Source organism: Quercus lobata, chromosome 12 (assembly GCF_001633185.2).
Source record: "Quercus lobata isolate SW786 chromosome 12, ValleyOak3.0 Primary Assembly, whole genome shotgun sequence".
In the NCBI taxonomy this organism is placed as follows: domain Eukaryota; kingdom Viridiplantae; phylum Streptophyta; class Magnoliopsida; order Fagales; family Fagaceae; genus Quercus; species Quercus lobata.
In genome coordinates, this window is record NC_044915.1 from 29,880,412 (window position 1) to 29,888,411 (window position 8,000).

Here is an 8,000-nt window from a genome sequence, read left to right on the forward strand (position 1 = left end):
ATTAACAATTAATATATGCTTGAAAGAATATTACATTTTTTAACGTCTATTTGCAGTCTTTAATTTATATAGTAATATTTATGATTTGAGCTTTTATAAATACTTTGTTCTTTATTATATTCCCAAAGTATGGAGTCTACTTGAAGAAGACTGATTCTGTCAGAGAAAAGAAATAGAAATGTGCCTACCAAATTTACAAATTCTTTATTAAGAGGAAATCTTTCAAATGTTTTAGTAAATAGAAGAATGCTACTAAATAAAAAGAGAAATGTTATTGATGGTGTAGTCAGCCCCTTATCTTGGTTGTGGGATTGATATTGAACTTGGACTTGGTAAAGTGGATTTGATTTGACAATGAATTATTTCATCGTTGGTTTGTGCATTGAGATTAAATTTTTTTATTTTTCTGTAAATTTGAAAATTATCATCGAGAGAGAATTGTGGGTTCAGTGAATTTGGGTGTGATTTAAAGGTGACTAGGTGTTTTTCAATGTATATTTGGAAAAACATTGTGAGTCTATGGATGTAAAGTCTCATACGTTAGATATTTTTACTGATTTGATTGGGCATTTGGTTGTGGGGTTGGTATTGAACATAGACTTAGTCTTAGCATTTTGATTTCACTATTTTGTGAATGACTGGGGTTTAAGAAGAACTTTGAATTTTGATATTCTTCTTTTGGGTTTTAATTTCATGCTTTCTTTGAGTATTTATAGTTTAGTTGAATATAAAGTTTCACAGGAAGGATTCTCTCTCTCTCTCTCTCTCTCTCTCTCTCTCTCTCTCTCTCTCTCTCTCTCTCTCTCTCTCTCTCTCCTTAATATTTAGTTTCAAGACTCAGTATTTAGTTTGGCCTTTCTTTCCTTCTCCTTCCTCTTCTTTACTCCTTTGTTACTTTTATTTATGAATCTCTAAGTCCAAGATAATATTTTTTTTTAAATTACGTTTTACTTATGCATGTCAAACAAACAAATATATAAATAATATTCAGTATGAAACCATTAATTATATCATTTACTGCACTATTGTTGATCTACATTATTCTCTTTAAAAATTAGTTTTAATTTTTTTTTTTAAACCTGAAAAAACTACTTATTTTGTAGGTTGAATTTTCATTTTGGTATAAAGAGCTACATACTTAACTGCGTCAACTTGAGGTTTGTTAATAATTTCTGTAAAAATAAAATAAATAAATAAATAAAAAAGTTCCTGTTGCATAAAAAAATATATAATTATTCAATATAAAACCATTAATCAAATCATTTATTGCACATTGATCCACATTATTCCCTTTATAAATAGTTTTAATTTTTAAATAAAAAGTTATAAAAATAATAATAATAAAAACTTATTTTGCAGGTCCTACTCTCTTTTTTGGATAAAGAACTATATACTTAACTACATCAACTCCAGATTTGTTCACAATTTCTGTAATTAAAAAAAAAAAAAAAAAATTCCCTGTTGCATTTCTTTTTTACTGAAAGCTCACTTAATATGTAAAACACTTGTGAATGTTTAGACCCCCAACTACAAATTTTCCAAAGCAAAGCTTATATTCAAACAAATAATGTGCTTAATGATAAATATAAGCAATACCCAAATATGCAAACTACTCTAAGCCATATTTTAATCACAACTCAGCAGTAATTAAAAGTATGAGTAAGGGATAGAGAGAAGAAAACACAAGATAACATCGACACGTGTTATTGAAGAGGAAACCGAAGAACTCAGCGGAAAACCTCTCTGCCACCCTCCAAGCGGTAAAATGATCCACTAGAAAATCATTTGGGATACATGAATAGCAATAGACCCTCCAAGCCTAATCTACCCGATGCACCTAAGCCCTCCAAGCTTCTTGCTCCAACAAGGTTACGCCTAACTGTGTCTTCTCAAACTTACCAGATCCCGCAATTAGCCCATTGCATCAAACAATATGAATTGGTTCTCTCTTGAACTGCTTCCCAGACACCAAGAACCTTCTTATTGTTATGAATTTGGTGAGGTAAGGATTTGGCTTAAGATCCTCTCAAGGGTATGACAATGGAGAAGGTGAGACTAGAGAAATTTGGAGAATCAAATGTATAAGATTATGGATGAATCAATCTTGTTGTTCTCTAGGGTTTTTCTCTCAAAATTCTCTCTAGAAGCTCTCTACATTTCGTGGGTATAAGAGTATTTATAGTAGAGTATGAGATGGAATGTGAAAAGTCAGTTTTCAACAAAACAGGGTGCATTGGCGACTCACTTCGTGACTGGGATGAGTTGCGAGTTCCAATAGCCAATTACCAAACTGGCCAGATTGTACTTTTTGTCTTGTAGTGATCTAGCTGTCCTGACCCTTCAACTTCCTACATGCCTCACACGTGTGCTACATTTTTGGCAAGTCACCACTTGCAAGTTAGTTGCGAGTTCTAGTCGCGAGTCACTTCTTGTTGCACACTTTTGATCAAATCTTCACACTCTCTCACACACAACCCTTACATTATTCCCACCTAAATACAGGGTTTCCAAATGCTGAATTACAAGCAAATTTGGCACGGAATAAAGCCAACACATTGTTGAATAAATTCAACTTTACATCTACTTAATAGGAATAATTATTAATGTCATCTTCAACATAAATTTATAGCATAACAACTTATTACATGATAAATTCAACCTATAGTGCAAATTTTTCAATGTTGATAAGTTTCTGAAAGGTTGCTTGCTTTTGTAATCTGGGTCCATCAAATTAACAAATCTAATTTTTTATTTTTTATTTTACACTCCACTAATCCTTCTTTTGCTGCTTAATATAACATCAACCAAGCCAATCATAAGTTTGAGTATCTTATGCAATTAATCATGTGCCTTTTTTTTTTTTTTTTTTTGATAAACTTAATCATGTGCCTTTGTTTTTCCCTCAATTACCAAACATTAGGAACATTTTCTATGCAATTTGGGTTTTTTTTAAAAAAAAAAAAAAATTAAATGTGAAAATTTCAATTTATGACCATTGAGTATTTAGGTTCAAAAAAGTAAGCCAACAATTGCTGCTCTTATTTCTCCTCATCTCAAAAATGGACATGGCACTGGTCTTTTTCAAAGCCACCAACTATGCAGGTTTGGGCATTTTTTTAGAGATAGTCATGGTTCTCCTATTATAGTCCATACTAAATTTAATCCTTGCCAAGGAAAACCATTGTGGATGGATGCCTCACTCTATTGAGACCATTACACTTCTGTCATGAAATGTGGATCAGGGATTTGATTGGAGTTTGCCAACTCACAGCTGCTAGCATCAATTGGGTTGTAGGAACCATGCTTGAAAGAGATTTCAGATGTGTTAGAACAAATTCATGCTTTTTTGTGAAATAGTTAGGACATATATATCTCATAGGATAGTTTCTAGAGTGTGTAATAAGTAAGAGTATGCGTTGGAGTTCTATCACTTTTGAATTTTTTTATTGAAAAAAAAAAAAAAACTATTTAGGGTGTTTCATAAATAATTCATTTTTTGGATTTTTCTCGTGCATCACATGGGTTAGCGCCTAGTATATATATATAAACGAAAAAGGTGAATCGGTGAAGATAATGAGGTGGTGACAAAATAGAGGATATAAACAAAAGGTCATTGATGAATGGAGACTGAAATGGAAAGTGACGGGAGCAGAAAGCTTTTGTCTAGCTCTAGGGTGCATATTTGTCCAGTATTTTGACATTTCTTCAAACCAAGAAGACGAGATGAGATGGGATGGGATGGACCCTAGCAATTGCAAGTCTTGTTGGATTTATTTTCAAATCCAAGATATCTTGCAATTGCAAGTCTTGTTGGATTTATTTTCAAATCCAAGATATCTTCCAGATATTTTGGTTTTGAATTTTCTCTGGCATTGACGAATGATGATTGATGGGGAAAATAACCAATCTATAACTCTGAACCAACTACAAGTCTACAGATAACCCATGCCCTGTAATTGAAGTTTAATTTTCGTCGGGTCATAATCATCTAGTAGTAGTTGGGTTCATAATTTCATTCAGTCATGGTTTTGTGGGGTCTGGAAAAGCAACGTGTATATTATCATGTCCCAGCCTAGGCATCAATTAGGCCCGAATCATCTTAACGCTTGAGTCAATTGGCAGTCCTTCGGTTTTGTTTTGCCTTTGGAAGGGAAAAGTATCTCTCCCATATGAATGCTAGGAATTTAAGAGACGAAAAGTAAAAGAAAACTGTGCAAACGAAACAATCACACATGACAAATTTTTTATTTGATTTAGTAATGCACCTACATGCACACAGTTGCAGCGATTTCATTATTTTAGATAAAATTTAGAGGTGGCAGTTACAATACATCAATACATCAAACCATAATATGAAACAACAATATGTATACATATATAGACTAAATCTTTTATTTAAAACTGTAACACTTCCAAATTGAGACGGGTCATAAGCCAGATCAAATACAAAAACTGGCTCAATATATCCCAATAATATTTTCATGGGATTTAAGTATTGGGAGAGGTACATTAGGGGAAAAATAGGTAACTAACATTAATTTTCCAACTATCTAGTTAATAGGTTTAGTTTTGAAAGAAATTTTTTTTCTAACATCTCAAGCCTCAAAGACTTGATTTAGGGCCTATAAATCGAGTTTTTGAGACTCGATTTTCATGGATTGATCACGTCCGATGTGGATTTTTTTCCACGTGGAGCCTACCTGAAAATCGAGTCTTAGAGACTCGATTTTTAACCCAAAAAAATTTTAAAAATTTGAAGTCTCAGACAACCCAAAATGCCCAAAAACAAATTTAAGAATCAATCCCAAAGACTCAGATCAGAGCTTAGAGGCAGAGAAAGACTCAGGCTGTGTTTGGATGGGTGGAATATAGGGAGGATGGAAAATATAAGAGGGAAAATGGGGTGGAAAACTCAGTTTTCCACTGTTTGGGAATGGGAAGAAAATAGAGGGAGTGGAAAACTAGGGAGAAAATTTTCTCCCTGGGCCCACAAATTTTTTCCTCCCAAATTGGGAGGAAAAGCAAGGGGGGGGGGGGGGGAACTGCCTTAGTGCAGTTTTACGGTAATGCCCTCCTTTCTTCCTTTTTTTTTTTTCTTTTCACGTGACCTGGAAACGTTCTTCTTCTTCCCTTTTTTTTTTTTTTTTTTTTTTTTTTTTTTTTTTTTTTTTGTGACCTGAAACGTTCTCCTTTTTTTTTTTTTTTTTTCCTTTTTTCTTTTTTTCACGTGACCTGAACATTTTTTTTTTTCAATGTGACCTGAACGTTTTTTTTTTTTCAAATATGACCTGATCTAATTTTTACATTATAATAAGAAAAATAATAATATAAATTTATATATGTGATGTGATAAATTTAATATTATGTAATAAGTATAAATAAATTTATTTCTTACATATTATACAACAAGGGTATAATAGTCAATTTATATAAATTACATTTTTCATCCTTCCCTTTTTCTCTCCAACCAAACAAAAGAGTTTTCCACCCTCCCACTTTTTCACCCCTCCAACCAAACATACAAGAGGGAAAACTAAATATTTTCCATCCTCCCACTTTTCTATCCTCCCACAATTTTCCATCCTCCCACTTTTCCACTCCTCCATCCAAACGGACCCTCAGATTAGAGGGAGAGAAAGAGCTGGGTCGCACGAGCCTGGCCGCGCGCTGCCTGGATCGTGCGAGCCCAGGCCGCGAGGCGCCTGGGTTGCACGAGCCCAGGCAGCATGGACCCGCGAGCCCAGGCCGCGCGCGACCCACTCCGATCTGAAGCTGATCTCTCTTTCTGTTTCTAGTTTTTTTTTTTTTTTTTTTCTCTGCTTTCTTCTCTGATGTTCTGGTTCCTCACTGATTTGATTTTATTTATAAGGGTTAGAAATCGAGTCTTAGAGACTCGATTTATATGTAGCCACATGGAAAAATATGCCACGTCGGCAGTAATTAGAGCATAGAAATCGAGTTTTTGATGCTCGATTTATAGGCCAAAATCAAGTTTAAAAGACTCGAGATGCTAGAAAAAAAAATAGTTTTGAAACCTTAACTACTAACTAGATAGTTGGGAAATTATGCCTAATTTCCCATTTCGTCCGTATGCTGAATATATGTATAATTATTACAAGAAAATGTTAACAGGTGTCTTAAGAACATTAGTTTAGAAACTATTTTTAAAAACTTTGTTTGGGGGGGGGGGGGGAGAAGAGTAATTAACTTTTTTGTCTTTTTTTTTTTTTTTTTTAAATTTCCATGAAGGTAGTATTAATTTTTTTTTTTTTTTTAAATAGTTCATTAACAAATACTCTAACGACATCCATTATATTGGGAGAGAGAAATGAAGACGCATCTTTTATATTGGAAGAGGTACGTTACATATGTAAAATACATAGAAATAATTATTATTTTAAGATAGAGAAAGGAAGACTGAAGTGGAAAAAATATATAATGCTTCCAATTCATGCATATAACTTTACACTCAATATGTAGATTCCAATTGCCTACAAGTCTCACACAGTGTGTGTGAGTAATTAAATGCAAAGGATATATCATAAATCTCCTTGGTGGAGGTCATGTTGAGAGAAAATTATTTGTAATTTTAGATTGAAAATCAGCCAGACATTGTTGCGGAAATTAGACAATGTAACATGATGAACCAATGTTACATTAGACTAAGGAATGCAACATGCTTTGTTGCTTAAGAGATAAATAAATCTAATAGTGTTCATGCCTTCATCTGGGGGTTGTTTAAGCATAAAGAGAGGGGGAGGGAGAAAGGGTTTTAAATTAATTATGGGTTAAAGAGAGAGAGAGAGAGAGTGAACAAAGGGATTTGTTGATGAACAATCAGATTTATGTAATTTCAATTGGAATTTGGTTGTTCAACCACAGGATTTGTTAGAAATTGAAATTTGAAATTACATTGAGATCTATTTATTAGTCCAGCATTTCAACAAGGCAAATCAAATTTAACGTGGAAATTTGGATTCTACATTTGCTCGAACAATCTGATTCCATATAATTCTTCTTTTCAACTATCAAATGCCTTGCATGCCTAAATTGTTTCAACTTCACCAAACACACCCCCCCCCCACCCCCCAAAAAAAAAAAAAGAAAAAGAAAAAAAAATTCTTCTAACCAGAAAACTGTCAAATGCCCCGAGTTCATCCATCTTGTTTTTTTTTTTTTTTTTTTTTTTTTTTTTTTTAAGGATAAAAAGGTGAGAGTCCCACCTGTCAGACAAAGTGATAAACACTTTCATGCATGGCCTGCACCTTGGGTGTAAATGGTGGACGAATGAAGGTCAACCACTGGACTCCTCACGGGGTTTGAGTTCATTCATCATTATGCTATTGAGTATTAACTACCAAAGATTGCAATTCCAAAACATCATCTTGAATTCCCAAGCAACAAATATTTACATGGAGGCAGCTAGTGCGCTTACTTTATTACACTAAAATTCATACAATCTATATGGTAATGTTAAGGGCACAATTTGTTTTCACAAACTTTTTCACCACTTGTCAACCGTGAAAAAAGTTGTGAAAAACTTTGTATCCAGTACTTATTACACAATCTAATGTACTAACTATGAACATTCTTCCCTCATCCATTTGCACCTTGCTTTTGTAGACTATCGAGGATCTAGTTCATTAACAGCAGGGACGGACCCACTAAGGGCCCCACCAAAAAAAAAAAAAACCATTTCTTTGAAAAAATTTAGTGTATTGGAAGACTCATATTTTAGAGTTTATAGTTGGCCCCTCAAATTTTTGGATTGGTCCAAATAGCCCAAAATAAACTAATCGCCTAACCCTTTCTTTGGGCCCGTGGCCCCTCCATAGTCTAAATACAACACAGCAAAAAATCCACAAATCACCAATATCATAATTTAATAATTCATAACCAAAAAAATTCCCTTACGGGGGTGACAATAATTTATATGACTTTTTAATTGATTTATAAATTATGGGAAAGTCAATTACAATATTTAAACTTTTTTCAAAAGA